General features: G+C 37.1%; 1 pseudogene; it reads right to left on the bottom strand.

Annotated features, from left to right (window-relative positions):
• Positions 1-16,371, bottom strand: part of LOC138329046 (uncharacterized) — a 45,619-nt pseudogene that overhangs the window by 22,357 nt on the left and 6,891 nt on the right.

Below are 16,371 nucleotides of genomic sequence, written 5' to 3'. Positions count from 1 at the left end.
TGGTACCAGAGACAATTATAGTATGTCCTTACCTCCAGACTGGGGATTGGTACCAGAGAGAATTATAGTATGTCCTTACCTCCAGACTGGGGATTGGTACCAGAGAGAATTATAGTATGTCCTTACCTCCAGACTGGGATTGTACCGTGCGTACCAGAGAGAATTATAGTATGTCTTTACCTCCAGACTGGGGATTGGTACCAGAGAGAATTATAGTATGTCCTTACCTCCAGACTGGGGATTGGTACCAGAGAGAATTATAGTATGTCCTTACCTCCAGACTGGGGATTGGTACCAGAGAGAATTATAGTATGTCCTTACCTCCAGACTGGGGATTGGTACCAGAGAGAATTATAGTATGTCCTTACCTCCAGACTGGGGATTGGTACCAGAGAGAATTATAGTATGTCCTTACCTCCAGACTGGGGATTGGTACCAGAGAGAATTATAGTATGTCCTTACCTCCAGACTGGGGATTGGTACCAGAGAGAATTATAGTATGTCCTTACCTCCAGACTGGGGATTGGTACCAGAGAGAATTATAGTATGTCCTTACCTCCAGACTGGGGATTGGTACCAGAGAGAATTATAGTATGTCCTTACCTCCAGACTGGGGATTGGTACCAGAGAGAATTATAGTATGTCCTTACCTCCAGACTGGGGATTGGTACCAGAGAGAATTATAGTATGTCCTTACCTCCAGACTGGGGATTGGTACCAGAGAGAATTATAGTATGTCCTTACCTCCAGACTGGGGATTGGTACCAGAGAGAATTATAGTATGTCCTTACCTCCAGACTGGGGATTGGTACCAGAGAGAATTACAGTATGTCCTTATCTCCAGACTGGGGATTGGTACCAGAGAGAATTATAGTATGTCCTTACCTCCAGACTGGGGATTGGTACCAGAGAGAATTATAGTATGTCTTTACCCCCAGACTGGGGATTGGTACCAGAGAGAATTATAGTATGTCTTTACCCCGCAGACTGGGGATTGGTACCAGAGAGAATTATAGTATGTCTTTACCCCCAGACTGGGGATTGGTACCAGAGAGAATTATAGTATGTCCTTACCTCCAGACTGGGGATTGGTACCAGAGAGAATTATAGTATGTCCTTACCTCCAGACTGGGGATTGGTACCAGAGAGAATTACAGTATGTCCTTATCTCCAGACTGGGGATTGGTACCAGAGAGAATTACAGTATGTCCTTATCTCCAGACTGGGGATTGGTACCAGAGAGAATTACAGTATGTCCTTATCTCCAGACTGGGGATTGGTACCAGAGAGAATTATAGTATGTCCTTACCTCCAGACTGGGGATTGGTACCAGAGAGAATTATAGTATGTCCTTACCTCCAGACTGGGGATTGGTACCAGAGAGAATTATAGTATGTCCTTCCTCCCAGACTGGGGATTGGTACCAGAGAGAATTACAGTATGTCCTTACCTCCAGACTGGGGATTGGTACCAGAGAGAATTACAGTATGTCCTTACCTCCAGACTGGGGATTGGTACCAGAGAGAATTATAGTATGTCCTTACCTCCAGACTGGGGATTGGTACCAGAGAGAATTATAGTATGTCCTTACCTCCAGACTGGGGATTGGTACCAGAGAGAATTATAGTTTGTCCTTACCTCCAGACTGGGGATTGGTACCAGAGAGAATTATAGTAGTTCTTACCTCCAGACTGGGGATTGGTACCAGAGAGAATTATAGTAGGTCCGTATCCCCAGACTGGGGATTAGTACCAGAGAGAATTATAGAATGTGTTTACTTCCAAACAGGGGATTGGTATCAGAGATAATTATAGTAGTTCTTACCTCCAGACTGGGGATTGGTACCAGAGAGAATTATAGTATGTCCCTAGTAATACAGTATTTCTTACCTCCAGACTTGGGATTTGTACCAGAGAGAATTATAAATATATCCTTACCTCCAGACTATTGTAGTCCCTTTGTAGGTCCAGTTCTTTTTCCTCCTCTTCTGTGAGCAAAGCTATAACTTTGTCATGAGTGTCCGGGTCAAGGTCAAAGTCATCAAAGTCATGTTTCTTTGATCCTTAAAAAATGATAAGGTTGATAATATAATTATAAGATGTCGAAGTTATACCATGTGTCACGGTACAAAAATAGTAATTTTTATATTTCAAACATTTGTTCAGATATTTCAGTATAAATTGTATTTCAAAAATATAGGAGATTATTATAGTTGGTTTGTATTAAGGATTTTGGAGCTAAGACTACATAATTGGATTTGAATAGTGTTCATTAGTTCGAGTTGACCAGTGACCAGTCTTGGCATGTTAAGGGAGTCGACAGGTGACCAGCCCCTAAGCTGGCTCAGCCAGTCTAATTGTAATTAGTAAAATAAACATGTCCATTTAATTTGGGTTCTATTGTACAATGTTGACCATAGGCATTTACTGTAAGGGCATATTAGAATATCACTGTAATGTAAGATTTTTAGGGTAACTCCGCCCACCAATTAATTGTATAGCCAATCAAAGTCTAACTTTCTATCTTTAGTAATTAATTGTAACATAGGGGATAATGATATGGAGTGTGTTAGTTAGTTAGAAAAAGAGTGTGGACCCGAGAGCAAGTGGTGTGCTGGCCTGTGCACAGGACCAATGGACATTTTAGACCAAATTTATAGTTCAGGCCAGCATCCCAATATGTAATGTGTATTAGAATGACAAGAATGGAAAATAAATACTGAAGAGGAAATCAACTGTGTTTTGTTAATCATCAACAAATCAAATGAACAGTTCACCAAGTGCGTAGACCAAAAGGGAGGTTTCAGAAGGGTGTGGCTTATGCGATACCATGCTAATTCCCCAAACTAAATAGCCACATCCTGATGGACCTCCGAATCACAGAATTGGGGAAAATACCCAAAACCCCAGCAAACCACTTGGTGACAGATGGTGCAGAATTCCGGACCGGACCTCAAGCCAACTTTTACAGCAAAGCAGGACAAGGACATAGCTATCAAGAAAGGATGAAGAGGACAAGACAAGACCCAAGTGAGTACAACCACTTTCTTTGTGCTTTCCTTTAGACACATGTTACAAAAATATAAACATATGCTTTAAATTAAATGGTTTGATTCAGTTTAACACTACGTAAGATATTATTATGGCCAATAGGAATAGGAAAAGTTTTTGTAGGAAAGATATCTGTAAAGAGGTCAGTAGAAAAATTTCAAACATTTCAATAGATGACAATGTTAAAATACACAGTACACCAATAGTTGGAAACAAAATTTTTGTAAAAATAGGAAGTCAAAAAGTACAAGCTTTAGTGGATACAGGAGCAGACATATCCTGTGTCACAAGTACATTTGTCAGACAATCATGTTTAGGAAAACATATCAAGCCTTCTTCTTTGAAATTAGTTACTAATGTGGTGAGCGTCACAAAGTTCTGGGTCAAATAGAAGTTCCAATCAAAATTGATGGTCTTATTCTATATCAAAATTGTTACGTTCTAGAGAGATTACATTCAACTGTTATATTAGGCATAGACTTTCTAAAAAGTCACCAAGCAAACCTTAATTTCAACAACAATACATTAGTGCTTAAAAATGGTTTTGCTCAGATTTCACTTATTTCCAAAGCACCAGAAAATAAAGCCAAGCTCACAGATAGTGTAACTATCCCACCTTTTGTTGAGAAAACTGTAAAAGTTAACATATTTGGTGTCCCAGAGAAATGCTCAGTTTTATTAGAACCAAGTCAGTGTTTATCTGTTAGGTACAATTTAGCTGGCAGTAAGTGTGTAACATATGTAAATCAAAGGGAAGGTTTTTATCAGTTATTAAATCCAACAAATACTGAGGTGCATATACCAAAATTCACAGCAGCCGCCCATGTTGCATCGGAAGTAGATGATAATTCCATCACCATAGTGTCAAATGCCATTGCTCAAAGGCATAGCGATAGCAGTCAAAGAAAGCAAGACATTGATGCAGCTACAGACCTAGGGATTTCATTAAGGGATGCAGACTTAACAGAACACCAAAAACAGGAATTGCTAGCACTTATTGGGAAACACAGGAAGGCTTTTGCAAAAGATTTATCAGAAATCGGGAAAACAAATTTGGTTCAACATCGTATCGAGACAGGAAAGCAAGACCGGTAACGTCATTTTGTTACAAAAAAACTCCGCAGCAAAGAGAGATAACAGAAAACCTTACAAGTGACATGTTGAGACAAGGCATCATTGAGGAATCGTCAAGTCCCTGGCATTCTCCTGTAGTCTTAGTCAAGAAAAAGAAACTCTCCCCGGACCAACCACAGGAATACAGGTTCGCTGTGGATTTCAGAAAACTGAATGCTGTGACAGAGGACATGCATTTTCCTCTGCCGCGATTAGATGACATCCTAGACACAATAGGGGATTCAAAAGCTACATTGTTTTCAACGCTGGATCTCGCAAGCGGGTTCTGGCAAATACCATTGGACCCAGAGACGAAACACAAGTCAGCTTTTGTCACTCATCAAGGGGTGTTTCATTTTAATCGCTTACCATTTGGACTAAGGAATGCACCAATGTCTTTCCAAGCCTTAATGAACAGAGTTCTGCGAAATCTAAACTTTAAATCAGCTTTAGTGTATATTGATGACATTTTGGTTTACAGCAGAACATTTCAGGAACATTTGAAACATTTAGAATTGATATTTACGATTTTAGAAGAGGCCAAGCTCACTTTAAAATCTGCGAAATGTAACTGGGCAGCAAAAACATGTCCGGTACCTCGGCCACATCCTCTCAAAGGATTGGGTCAGTGTCGTTCCAGAAAAAACCAGCGCAGTTGCAGAATTCCCGGTACCAAAAACTACAAAACAGTTAAGGAGCTTCCTTGGGTTATGCAACTACTATCGTAAATTTGTAAAGGATTACGCCAAAATAGCCCAGCCTCTCAATGAACTGGTAAAGAAAGACATCAAATTCATTTGGACCAAGCACTGTGATCGTGCATTCAAAGCCCTAAAGACATGTCTAACAACAGCTCCAATATTGGCATTTCCGGACTTCAAGAAACAATTTATTGTATCAACAGATGCTTCAGATTTCGCCATTGGTTACGTGCTGGGACAAATGGATGATGAGGGGAAAGCGTGAGCATGCTGTAGCTTATGGAGGCAGATCACTTCATGCAGGTGAGAGACGATGGAACATCAACGAAAAAGAGGGGCTAGCTTTGGTAGAAGCCATCAATACATTTAGGCCATATTTGGAAGGAGGAAAATTCACAGTTTACACAGATAATGCCACAGTAAAATGGATTCAAAACAACAAAAAGTTAAACAGCAAAGTGGCACGATGGGCTCTACAATTACAAGGATACAATTTTGAAGTAAAACATAAAGCAGGTCAAAGGAATCTTAATGCTGATGGACTTTCCAGAAGAGAGTACAAGGAGGCTGAGGAATTACAGACTACAGTACACATAGAGAAGGACCCAGAAGTTCCTGGTTATGACATTGGAGCTAACTTGATCAACGCAGAGAAAACAGAGGAGTCCCAAAAGGAATATATTACAGCTACATTTCAATATCACTCTGACACAACAAAATCAGCAAACATTAGTAATATTGACACTCAGAACAATGAAGAGGATGCAGACAATGAGGAAATACATACAGACACACAGTTATCTGATTTTCATGCAGAATTCCAAACCAACCCAGTTCTTTGTGAGCTACAACAACAATGTCCAGATTTTGCTGATATTTTCAGCTACAAGAGGGATGGATTGCTGCCAGAAAACCACATTATGGCCAGAAAAGTAGTAGCAAATTCATACAAACTTCGAAATTAGAGATGGCATATTATTCCATATCTTTCAAAGAAGATTCAAGAACAAGGACGCTACAGAGAGACTTGTATTTCAAGTTGCTGTTCCTCAATGTCTTCGACATGAGGTACTTTTAGCGTATCATGACAGCAAAGTAGCAGGTCATCAGGGACATGAACGAACGTATGAATCAATTAAGTATTACTGGCCACGTATGTACCAAGAGATTAAAGACTACGTCCAGGGTTGTGAGACATGTCAACAAACTAAGAGAAATGCCAACAGTCATCCTACACCACTAAATCCCATGCCAGTAGAAGAAGTTTTCAGTAGATGGCACATGGACATACTGGGAGGATTACCGACGACTCAAGACAAGTACAAGTACATACTATTGGTGGTAGACAGTGCATCAAAATGGTGTGAGGCATTCCCGCTGAAAACTCAGTCTGCAACAGAAATAGCAAATGTCTTATTTAGAGAAATTTTTACGCGATATGGTGCGCCACGGACCTTAATATCGGATCGAGGAAAGAACTTTATGTCCACTCTCATCCAAGCATTATCAGAGATGTTCCAAACCAAGCGGGTCTTCACAAGCTCATATCATCCACAAACAAATTCTGCCTGTGAAAGAATGAATTCAGTAATTCTACAACAACTCAGGATTCATTGTAACGAAAAACAAGACACATGGCCAGATGTTTTACCAGCAATCATGATGTCATATCGAATGACACCAGCTACACAGTCCACATTGCATTCTCCATACTACATGCTATTTGGACAGGAGATGCGGATGCCAATCGAATTCAGACCTAATTCCAAAACCAACGCTTCCACAGAATTTTCGGGTTCATCTGTCACAACATTTGAAAAATTTAGACATTGCTAGAAAATTGGCAAAAGAGAACATGAAGATTGCACAAGATAAATACAAAAAGCAATATGACAAGCATGCCAAACCTACAGAGTTTGTGGTAGAGAGACAAAGTATGGTTATATTGCACACAAGTACCTGTTGGAACAGCACCCAAACTACACAGAAAATGGGTAGGACCCTACAACATCATACGAAAAGGACCAAAAGACACGTTTAAACTCAGAAGATGCAGTGATAACAAAGATGTCCGTTCTCTTATACACGCTGTTAGACTGAAAACATATCATGATCCTGAAAGAAGGCCAATCCATCCTCCGGAGCAGTATGAGGACGACACAGAGGAGGCAGAACTTAATGCTGAAGAACTTACTGAGCAGGATGAATCACAGGAAAATGAAACCCTACCAGTCAACAACCCACCGAGACAACAGCTACAACAGCAGACTAATGATACGGCACAAACTCCACTACAGGACAATATTTTACAATCTCAACAGGTTACACAAGGACAAACTCAGAAACAGGCTGATATACAGAAAAACCAGGACAGACAAAGTCAAGCACGACACAAAGAAAAGAAATTGATTTCCAAAATTATATCGGCAAAACGCACAAAGGACACACTGTATTACTATGTACAATACAAAGACAGGAATATACCTAATGCATGGCTCTTTCAGAGTATGGTGCCTGAAGACATAAGAAAAGAATTCCATGATCAAAAGAATATGGACGGAAGAAAAAGGAAACGTCCTCTGAAAAATCACAAATTCTTCAACAAGCAAGATGAGGTCAAAAATGCTGCAGTTGTTGCATCAACTCAAAACCATCGTCCACCTCGGGACAAGTATTTTTGTGATCCATACAACAGAGACCAAGGCTGTACTACCACTGAATACAAAGACGCTGACTGTATCACAAGGATAGCTTACTCAAGACATCGCCAGACTTTCTATTGCAAAGTTAGATACTCATCGACAAAGGAAGAATCAGCATGGATCCCTTTGGTACATGATGAAACAGTCAACAGTAGTGTAGGACCTACACTCATACTCAACTATGTAATACAGGAACAAACAAAAATAAATAAAGACACAAGGAACAGATATCTAAGTACTGACCAGCTGTATCAAAGGAACAATGCATGGATGTTGGAAACAGCATATGATGGAAGGACCAATTCCTATTTACTACAACTTCCAGGACAACAGCCTGAGTGGACCCAAGATGTAGTTCATGGCACAAGTTGCTGTTAATCATGCCCTCAATATAATGTTGGATGTAGTATGTAGATCAGTAACAAAAATACCAGAACTTTGGTATAGGCCCAAAGAGGTTTTTACTTATAATTACTAAAGAAAACCAAATATAATGCCAGTGTAATAAGCAGTTGAGGACAATCAGATAGTTTTAACACAAATAAGAATTATCACTGTAGTCCAGTAAATATGGTACCTTAAATTACCATGAGTCTTTCATCTATTTCGATCAACATAAACAGAAATTTTATTGAGAGCAAAGATGAGATATTACTTGCCTATAGTGTTTTAAATTGTTTTGTTAGCGATATACTTTTGTGTAATGGCCATAAACTTAGTGGAAATTCTAAAAACTTTCATTACATTATGGGTGACTAAATTTGGATGAGAAATAAAAAAAATTTTTGTAATAGTGGCAGGGTAGTTAAAAAAAAAATCCCTTTACTGTACTAGAGTGTTTGCGAGTGAGCTAGCCGAGCTGGTAACATTTACCAAAGTTTGCTCTTAAACTGCTAGTAGACAACACAGTATAGTGGGATATCTTTAATTACATTTTTTTTCTCTCTCTAAAAAAAAAAAAAAAAAATCTTAGTTAGTAAAGTACATTTGTATATAGGCTTTCATTATTTGAAACCTTAAAAATATAAATATATACATATATAACAGTTGAAATAAAATATTTATATCAGAATAAGAAATTAAATAGAAGAAAAATATGTGTCTTTTAGGAAACAACAGCACGTGTTTATATGTGGTTGTACAGAAACTTGAAAATCTATCGGCCAGAGAAACAATATTATTCAACTTATACAACGAAGTGATGAAGATACAGACAATCATGGAATGAACATATTTAGTGATGAACTTTAATTTTAACCAATGTAATTATCTATTGATGGACATATCAATGAACAATAATGAGTTTACATATGAAGTAGACAGTGATGAGTTTACATATGAAGTAGACAGTGATGAGTTTACATATGAAGTAGACAGTGATGAGTTTACCTATGAAGTAGACAGTGATGAGTTTACCTATGAAGTAGACAGTGATGAGTTTACCTATGAAGTAGACAGTGATGAGTTTACATATGAAGTAGACAGTGATGAGTTTACATATGAAGTAGACAGTGATGAGTTTACATATGAAGTAGACAGTGATGAGTTTACATATGAAGTAGACAGTGATGAGTTTACCTATGAAGTAGACAGTGATGAGTTTACATATGAAGTAGACAGTGATGAGTTTACATATGAAGTAGACAGTGATGAGTTTACATATGAAGTAGACAGTGATGAGTTTACCTATGAAGTAGACAGTGATGAGTTTACCTATGAAGTAGACAGTGATGAGTTTACATATGAAGTAGACAGTGATGAGTTTACCTATGAAGTAGACAGTGATGAGTTTACCTATGAAGTAGACAGTGATGAGTTTACATATGAAGTAGACAGTGATGAGTTTAGATATGAAGTAGACAGTGATGAATTTACATATGAAGAAGTAGACAGTGATGAGTTTACATATGAAGTAGACAGTGATGAGTTTACATATGAAGTAGACAGTGATGAGTTTACATATGAAGTAGACAGTGATGAGTTTACCTATGAAGTAGACAGTGATGAGTTTACATATGAAGTAGACAGTGATGAGTTTACCTATGAAGTAGACAGTGATGAGTTTACATATGAAGTAGACAGTGATGAGTTTACATATGAAGTAACAGTGATGAGTTAATGAAGTAGAGTGATGAGTTTACATATGAAGTAGACAGTGATGAGTTTACATATGAAGTAGACAGTGATGAGTTTACATATGAAGTAGACAGTGATGAGTTTACATATGAAGTAGACAGTGATGAGTTTACCTATGAAGTAGACAGTGATGAGTTTACATATGAAGTAGACAGTGATGAGTTTACATATGAAGTATAGACAGTGATGAGTTTACATATGAAGTAGACAGTGATGAGTTTACATATGAAGTAGACAGTGATGAGTTTACATATGAAGTAGACAGTGATGAGTTTACATATGAAGTAGACAGTGATGAGTTTACCTATGAAGTAGACAGTGATGAGTTTACCTATGAAGTAGACAGTGGTGAGTTTACATATGAAGTAGACAGTGATGAGTTTACATATGAAGTAGACAGTGATGAGTTTACCTATGAAGTAGACAGTGATGAGTTTACCTATGAAGTAGACAGTGATGAGTTTACATATGAAGTAGACAGTGATGAGTTTACATATGAAGTAGACAGTGATGAGTTTACCTATGAAGTAGACAGTGATGAGTTTACATATGAAGTAGACAGTGATGAGTTTACCTATGAAGTAGACAGTGATGAGTTTACATATGAAGTAGACAGTGATGAGTTTACCTATGAAGTAGACAGTGATGAGTTTACATATGAAGTAGACAGTGATGAGTTTACCTATGAAGTAGACAGTGATGAGTTTACATATGAAGTAGACAGTGATGAGTTTACATATGAAGTAGACAGTGATGAGTTTACATATGAAGTAGACAGTGATGAGTTTACATATGAAGTAGACAGTGATGAGTTTACATATGAAGTAGACAGTGATGAGTTTACATATGAAGTAGACAGTGATGAGTTTACATATGAAGTAGACAGTGATGAGTTTACATATGAAGTAGACAGTGAGAGTTTACTATGAAGTGAGTGATGAGTTTACCTATGAAGTAGACAGTGATGAGTTTACATATGAAGTAGACAGTGATGAGTTTACATATGAAGTAGACAGTGATGAGTTTACATATGAAGTAGACAGTGATGAGTTTACTATGAAGTAGACAGTGATGAGTAGACAGTTGAGTTTACATATGAAGTAGACAGTGATGAGTTTACATATGAAGTAGACAGTGATGAGTTTACATATGAAGTAGACAGTGATGAGTTTACATATGAAGTAGACAGTGATGAATTTACCTATGAAGTAGACGGTGATGAGTTTACATATGAAGTAGACAGTGATGAGTTTACATATGAAGTAGACAGTGATGAGTTTACCTATGAAGTAGACAGTGATGAGTTTACATATGAAGTAGACAGTGATGAGTTTACATATGAAGTAGTCAGTGATGAATTTACATATGAAGTAGACAGTGATGAGTTTACCTATGAAGTAGACAGTGATGAGTTTACCTATGAAGTAGACAGTGATGAGTTTACCTATGAAGTAGACAGTGATGAGTTTACCTATGAAGTAGACAGTGATGAGTTTACATATGAAGTAGACAGTGATGAGTTTACCTATGAAGTAGACAGTGATGAGTTTACATATGAAGTAGACAGTGATGAGTTTACATATGAAGTAGACAGTGATGAATTTACCTAATGTTGCATGAACCCAGTGAAGTAATGAAAATATTTAATGAATGAACCAGTCAACATATCTAATGATGAAAAGTCTGTGTATAGATATGCTAATGAGGATTCCAGTGAGGGAAACACAATAAACATTTCCAGTAATGGACATTCATATAATGTAACGTACATATCAAGTGATAAATGGAGTGACTATAATAATGAACATATATATTGATGAATTTAGTGAAAATAATTTGTATATTGAGAATTTAATGGAGACAGTCAAAGATGAAATATAGTCATAATGTGTTTTGTTTATAGCTCCTTGTTTTCAAAAGACAGCATTATGATAACTTTGTATGTGAATCAAGTTAATCAATACTGCAGTATGTACATAAGTTAATATGTTATTTCTTTTTCATAACAGTTTTATATGTATTTTCGTGTAACATGTTATGTGAATGTGTGAGAGTCATCTTATAGATTAGTGTTTTATTATTTTGAGTATAATATGTAGGTACTTTTACTTACAATATTACATTGTAATAGACATCAGTTTTGCTTACATTACATTATTATGTAATAATAGACTAAAAATTAATGTTTTTATGGGAGTAACAGATTTTTTTTTTTTGGATATAACTTATTATTATTTGTTTCTTTCTTTAAATTACTAAGTCAAGATTTTTTTTCCTCCTATAATACGACAATCGTGTCTATAGCCTGATCACCTATATTCATGAGCGTTGTTTTTGTTAGTCTGTTATGACTTGATCAATCATGCAGACTAGCATTATTTCATATAGTTAATGCATTTTATTTGTTTAAAAACAAGTTCTGTAGGTTAATTAATTTTTTTTTCTTATGTATATATAATTGTATTCTGTAAAAGTATTGCTTAAATTTGTCAAAAAAAGAAAAAAAAAAAAGTGTTATTATAAATTAAGCATTTTTGTTATTAAAAGCTTTTAAAGTTTGCGGAGCAAACTTATTGGGAAGGGAGGAATGTGTCACGGTACAAAAATAGTAATTTTTTTATATTTCAAACATTTGTTCAGATATTTCAGTATAAATTGTATTTCAAAAATATAGGAGATTATTATAGTTTGTTTGTGTTAAGGATTTTGGAGCTAAGACTACATAATTGGATTTGAATAGTGTTCATTAGTTCGAGTTGACCATGCAGTGACCAGTCTTGGCATGTTAAGGGAGTCGACAGGTGACCAGCCCCTAAGCTGGCTCAGCCAGTCTAATTGTAATTAGTAAAATAAACATGTCCATTTAATTTGGGTTCTATTGTACAATGTTGACCATAGGCATTTACTGTAAGGGCATATTAGAATATCACTGTAATGTAAGATTTTTAGGGTAACTCCGCCCACCAATTAATTGTATAGCCAATCAAAGTCTAACTTTCTATCTTTAGTAATTAATTGTAACATAGGGGATAATGATATGGAGTGTGTTAGTTAGTTAGAAAAAGAGTGTGGACCCGAGAGCAAGTGGTGTGCTGGCCTGTGCACAGGACCAATGGACATTTTAGAAAAAATTTATAGTTCAGGCCAGCATCCCAATATGTAATGTGTATTAGAATGACAAGAATGGAAAATAAATACTGAAGAGGAAATCAACTGTGTTTTGTTAATCATCAACAAATCAAATGAACAGTTCACCAAGTGCGTAGACCAAAAGGGAGGTTTCAGAAGGGTGTGGCTTATGCGATACCATGCTAATTCCCCAAACTAAATAGCCACATCCTGATGGACCTCAGAATCACAAAATGACAGACAAAAGATGATTAGAATATGAAATTGAGCACAAATAGATGGATATTGGTAACAATAAGGTATAGGAGAGTTTACCTTTCTTACTGGGTGTTCCACTGCTGCGGTGAGGTTTGTGTCGTCTGATTATTGTCTCCTCTTTTCTATTGACGGGTACATAGGTGTGATTGTTAGCCCAGTAACATCCCTTTGTGTTGATAGCGTGGGTCCCAAACCGTATCTTCCTAAACCATTTCTGGTATAGAGCATGTCTTATTGAACTCTTCAAATGAAAAAAGAAATTTGTTAATCAATAGTAAAAGAAAACAGTAAAAGGTACATTAAAAACACGATTGCCAAATAAGTATTTCAAAATCTAAATAACTGCTTAGATCCATTCCATAGCTGCCATCAGCCATCGATTTGTTGAAAATACAATGTAATTTAATCAATTTACAGAGGTGTCACGGTTTATAATGTTTTTAGAAGCATGCAGTATGTGAAAAACTATTATCTTATATTCAATTTAAAGATGCTCCACCGCTGACAAATGATATTTTTTCACTATCAAAAACACGAGCAGACGATTTAGTATTTTTCTTCAGTTACAAAAGTTACTTACTTTACACCATTACCATCATTGAAAAGTTTGAGCTACTTATTTTACTTCAAGTTAAAATTACAAAAAATAATTAATTGCATCCCGAAAAAATTCCGTGGCACTATATTCTATATGGAATTAAGTACTGATTGCACATGCACTAAGGGCAAAATAAATAATTTCATATTATTTTTTGTGTTAATCAAACATATAAATACACTATTAAACACCAATTATTGTTCAAGTGATTAATATCATTTATGCTCTGTCGGCGGTGGAGCATCTTTAAGGTTCAAATTTGTTCAATATCATACTTACCCTCCAACTTCCGAGTGCTGCTCTGTCCATGTACCGGAAATAGGGATATCTATTTCTGAAAAAGTTCAAAGTTTAATCTTAGAAATCTCCAATAACATTACAGAAATTGCATATTAAGGCATTGAGTGCTTTTTTCATCACAATCAGATGTTGATAATGATTATAGATAAGAAACTTTTTAAATTTTTTTTTTTAGCAAATTGACAGATCGCCAGCTGTCAATCAAACCGCACATGACTTTGTATTTTGTATTGTGTATGCTACAATGTTTGCTCCAACATTGAATAGGTGCACGTGTGTGTGTTTGCGAGCTCGAGGTACGTGTGGCTATATTATACCAAGCAATTGCTCAATAATACAAGTTTTTTACAATATCTGTCAGAATTTTTTTCCTTTTTTCTATCTCTAATTTTTTGTCTGAATATGAAACAATTAGTTCATTTCATTTGGTATTTTCTGAGAAGTAGTGTTGACATAAAATCTTTACATGTATTATACCTACTGTACTACAGTGTAGATCTGAGGCACCTGAAGTAAACCATCAGGACTACCATCAATAGCCTGTCCAACAAGTTCCACTAGTTTGTCAGGGGGGCGAATTAGTTTACTTCCTACAAATATAAAATGTTGATATCATTATTTTCTGTATTTAGTATTAGCTTTCAAATTTCACAGCACAAATATTCCTCCTTCAGGAGGGACGTTTGTTCAGCGAATATTATGAAATTAAATGCAACAAAGGGTTTGGTTTGTTTGGTAAAACGTCCAATCAACAGCCATGTTTTAGGTTGTGCTAGGTTTATAATGAGAAGGTGAAGAAAAGTTGGAGTACTCGGAGAAAAACCATTGGCAACTACCCCACATGGATTTCAAACTCAAGATCCAGAGGTGGAAGGCAGATTGGATGAAAACCACTTACCTATTGGTAGTTTGTGGCTGTTATCGTAGGGGTCACTTACTTATTGGTAGTTTGTGGCTGTTATCGTAGGGGTCACTTACCTATTGGTAGTTTGTGGCTGTTATCGTAGGGGTCACTTACCTATTGGTAGTTTGTGGCTGTTATCGTAGGGGTCACTTACCTATTGGTAGTTTGTGGCTGTTATCGTAGGGGTCACTTACCTATTGGTAGTTTGTGGCTGTTATCGTAGGGGTCACTTACATTTGGTAGTTTGTGGCTGTTATCGTAGGGTCACTTACTTATTGTAGGTGGCTGTTATCGTAGGGGTCACTTACCTATTGGTAGTTTGTGGCTGTTATCGTAGGGTGCACTTACTTTGGTAGTTTGTGGCTGTTATCGTAGGGGTCACTTACCTATTGGTAGTTTGTGGCTGTTATCGTAGGGGTCACTTACCTATTGGTAGTTTGTGGCTGTTATCGTAGGGGTCACTTACCTATTGGTTAGTTTGTGGCTGTTATATCACTTACCTATTGGTAGTTTGTGGCTGTTATCGTAGGGGTCACTTACCTATTGGTAGTTTGTGGCTGTTTATCGTAGGTGTCACTTACCTATTGGTAGTTTGTGGCTGTTATCGTAGGCACTTACCTATTGGTAGTCTGTTATCGTAGGGTCACTTACCTATTGGTAGTTTGTGGCTGTTATCGTAGGGGTCACTTACCTATTGGTAGTTTGTGGCTGTTTATCGTAGGGTCACTTACCTATTGTAGTTTGTGGCTGTTCACTTACCTATTGTAGTTTGTGGCTGTTATCGTAGGGGTCACTTACCTATTGGTAGTTTGTGGCTGTTATCGTAGGGGTCACTTACCTATTGGTAGTTTGTGGCTGTTATCGTAGGGTCACTTACCTATTGGTAGTTTGTGGTGGCTGTTATCGTAGGGGTCACTTACCTATTGGTAGTTTGTGGCTGTTATCGTAGGGGTCACTTACCTATTGGTAGTTTGTGGCTGTTATCGTAGGGGTCACTTACCTATTGGTAGTTTGTGGCTGTTATCGTAGGGGTCACTTACCTATTGGTAGTTTGTGGCTGTTATCGTAGGGGTCACTTACCTATTGTACTGTAGTTTGTGGCTGTTATCGTAGGGGGTCCACTTACCTATTGGTAGTTTGTGGCTGTTATCGTAGGTCACTTACCTATTGGAGTCACTGTTATTAAGGGTCACTTACCTATTGGTAGTTTGTGGCTGTTATCGTAAGGTGTCACTTACGTAGTTGTGGCTGTTATCGTAGGGTCACTTACCTATTGGTAGTTTGTGGGCTGTTATCGTAGGAGTCACTTACTTATTGGTAGTTTGTGGCTGTTATCGTAGGGGTCACTTACCTATTGGTAGTTTGTGGCTGTTATCGTAGGGGTCACTTACCTATTGGTAGTTTTGTGGCTGTTATCGTAGGGGTCACTTACCTATTGGTAGTTTGTGGCTGTTATCTGGAGGGTTATCGTAGGGGTCAT

Source organism: Argopecten irradians, chromosome 8 (assembly GCF_041381155.1).
Source record: "Argopecten irradians isolate NY chromosome 8, Ai_NY, whole genome shotgun sequence".
Classification (NCBI taxonomy): Eukaryota; Metazoa; Mollusca; class Bivalvia; order Pectinida; family Pectinidae; genus Argopecten; species Argopecten irradians.
Note: the sequence above shows the minus strand (reverse complement) of the source record. Positions and strands in the feature narration are given on the sequence as shown.